Consider the following 3,794-nt stretch of genomic DNA (forward strand, 5'->3'; position numbering starts at 1 on the left):
ACTATAATAAAACATTAAAAGAATTAAAAAAAATGAAATTGACATACTTAATATGCATGGCTCAGAGATACGAGGACTAAGGAAAGTATAAAACACCCATCTTAGTTTACCACCTACAGCATCAAGGATTATCAATCATGCACAAAATACGTAAAAATGAACGAGTTGTTCAGAACCCACATCTGTGTGTGAAACCATTCAGCGTTGTGCACTGTGCAGTAAGAGCAGCCACTGGTAATATAGAGCAATTAAATCTAAAGTTAAATTATGTAAAAGTCAATAAAGTTAAAATTTAGTGCTTCAGTAACAGTAGCTACATATCAACTGCTCAACAGTCACTTGTGCTGAGTGGCTACTGTGCTAGACAGCATAGATATGGAACACGATCACTGCCGAACGTTCTCCTGGATTCAAAGCCTTCTAAATTAGGAAGAGAACTTAACACATAATCTTGTTTCAGAGGTGTGTGTTTTGTTGTTTTTGTTTTTGTTTTTGTTTTGAAAAATACTACTTTACATCTCTATAGGACTCCCTGTTTCCCAAAGACTGGAAAAGATTATTTACCTGATCCATGCTAAAATTGCCCCCATACTGTGGTGAAGGAACAAGAAATCCAGAGAAGGTAAGTGACTGGCGAGGTCACATTTCAGCACCCGAGAGCAGAGGAGAATCTAGGTCTGTTAATCCAATATTTTCAAGGCATGGTGCAAAAATGCACACTCCAAAAGCAAATGTGGTTTTGTTTTGTGTGTGTGTTTTTTAACGTTTATTTATTTTTGAGACACAGAGAAACAGAGCATGAATGGGGGAGGGTCAGAGAGAGAGGGAGACACAGAATCTGAAACAGCCTCCAGGCTCTGAGCTGTCAGCACATAGCCTGACGTGGGGCTCGAACTCACAGACCACGAGATCATGACCTGAGCCGAAGTCAGACGCCCAACATGCCCCGCAAATGTGGTTTTGAATCCCAGCTCCAATACATACATACCAGTTTTGTGACATGGAGCACAAGAAGTGAAATACTTTTCTGGGCTTCGGTTTCCTCCTCCAGAAAACTGGGGTGATAACGACAGCCCTACACAGGGGAGCATCAATCACCAGATGGCTAACCGGATATGCTACCCAGTGAGACAGCGGCCCTCTTCTTGGACATCGAGCAAGATTTTTCCTTTTAATCTTAATTGACACTTTTCTTCAATGTTATATGCTACAAATAGAATCAACAGAAGTGGTTCACAATTTAGGAAGCTGATTTTAAGCACGTTGACATTTCCAACTGTTATATATACTCTCCTCCCAGCTGCTGTATTTGTGTTACCTCAGAATTGTTGTCAAGTTTAAATGAGAGTTTAAATAGCATATAAATCTGACATGTATATGTTCCATAAATGCAAGTTCCCTCTGCACCTTCTTCCTCTGCATTAACTCCCTTTAAGCTTTCCAGGTGTCTGCTTATGGCACCACACAATTTAGGAAGCCTAGATTCTATCCGGAATGGACAAATGACTCAGCAAACTTGTTTGCAATCTGATAATGTAACATATAGTTTCCATAAGAATATAGGTCACATATTACAGTAGAAATCAGTAGTGAAATAAGATGAACTCTTCAGAAATCCATTTACAGGAAGCTTTAAGAATGTACCTGCTCTGGGCACCTGGGTGGCTCAGTCGGTTAAGTGTCTGACTGGCTCAGGTCATGATCTCACGGTTTGTGGATTCAAGGAATCTGACAGCTCAGAGCCTGGAGCCTGCTTCGGACTCTGTGTCTCCCTCTCTCTCTGCCCCTCCCCCGCTTGTGCTCTCCCTCTCTCTCAAAAATAAATAAACATGAAAATAACAATAATAATGTTCCTCTTCCACATATTGATTATCCAGCTAATGGAGATGTATGTTCTAAAATGTTTCCTCTATTTGATTTAGAAAAGCATCACAGGATGACCCTAAAGTAGGATTATCTTCCTAATTTTGTTGGGTTCAGGACATTAAACTTAATCTACATGCCCTAGGTCAATGATTTATAATTCTAGGTCAGCTCTGAATTCTTTGAGCACCTCCATTTTATTTCCCTTTAATTTTTCAAAGTGGATTTGTACTATATTGTTCCTCCAAAAAATCTTGACCCAAGGAAGTGGTGAGAGAATGATCAGCCCGAGGAGTGGATGCTTTAAGCATCTTCTGGCTGGTGCTGGGACCAGCTGGCCTGAGACTAGGTTGACAGATGTGAATCTATAAATGCCTGCCAACAATCTGTCATGGAGAGCTAACATTCTGCCTCTATGGAGGCTCCACATAGACATTTCACTGGAATGTGATACCGAGTCTGTAAAGCCTGAAGTAGGGTAGATATTATCCCATTTTCTCAGGTGAGACCCTGGGCATTCAAGAGATTATTATGTGGATAATTATCAAATGAGGACTAGAATTCATGTTGTTTCCTCCGTATCTGAAGTTTTCTCCATCATCGAAATCACCAAATTAAGGGAAGCTCTCATAAGAATAGGCCTAAACACCCTACCTGTATCTCATCCATTAAATTGAAACCAGTGTGCAGGGAGTGGCCACATGGCCCAAACCATAGATAACCAGGAAATGGAGCCCAGAGAAACCCACCGAGCTCAGACAGGCAGTTAAAGAGCATCAAATTGGAATAAAGTCATTTAGCTCCATCCCTCCAGCTTCATGATCCCTTTCATTTTCTCCAGCATTTTTACTAATCAATGGGAAGAACCATATATAAGCAGAAAGCATATTGAGTTTATAGATGGCACAAATTTAGAAGGAATGGTACGAATCCCAGTGAACAAAATCAACACTGAAAAAATTCTTGGGGCACCTGGGTGGCTCAGTCAGTTAAGTGTCTGACTTTGGCTCAGGTCATGATCTCATGGTTTGTGAGTTTGAGCCCCACGTTGGGCTCTGCACTAACAGCACAGAACCTGCTTCAGATCCTCTGTCTCCCTCTCTGTCTCTGCCCCTCCCCTTCTCTCAAAAATAGACATTTATTTAAAAAAAAGAAAGAAAGAAAAAATTCTCAATGAATGAACAATAAATCAAATCTAACAAAAGGGAAATTTTAGTGAGATAAATGTGAGAGCCTCCTATTATGAGCTAAATCGTGTTCCCCCAAGATTCATAACTTGAAGCTCTAATCCCCAGTACTTAAGAACGTGACATATATGAAGATGAGGCCTTTAATGGGGGGGATTAGGTTAAAATGAGACCATTCGAGTGGGCCCCAATCCAATTTTGATTGGTACCCTTATAAGAAGAGGAGATTAGAACACAGCTCACCCACAGACTGAGGGGTGACCACGTGAGGACACAGCAAGAAGGTGGCCAGGCCATCTGCAAGCAAAGAAGAGAGAGCCCTCAGAAGAAACCAGATATGCCAACAACTTAATCTTGGACCTCCAGCCTCCAAAACTGTGAGAAAATAAATGTATATTGTTTGAATCACCCAGCCTATAGTATTTTATTGTGACAGCCATAGCAAACTAATCCACCTGCATCTAGGCAACAAATAAACAGAAATACCTGTTGAGTAGAAGAGGGATGATGTCTTGCTTAACAGTGTGCAATGGTGGGGAGAAAGGGAGGCTTCCTTTAAGAGTAAGCCCTGCATAAGTCTATGTGTCTGACTACCAACCACGGATAAATTAGTAAAGGTCTAATATTATAGGCAGCAAACTCTCTGGTGTCAGACACAACAGATTATTCCAACCCACTCATTTCTTAGTTGTGGTCTTGGGCAGGTCGTCTGTTTCCATGCTTGTAAAGTGAGAATACCTACCT

Source organism: Panthera uncia, chromosome B4 (assembly GCF_023721935.1).
Source record: "Panthera uncia isolate 11264 chromosome B4, Puncia_PCG_1.0, whole genome shotgun sequence".
NCBI lineage: Eukaryota > Metazoa > Chordata > Mammalia > Carnivora > Felidae > Panthera > Panthera uncia.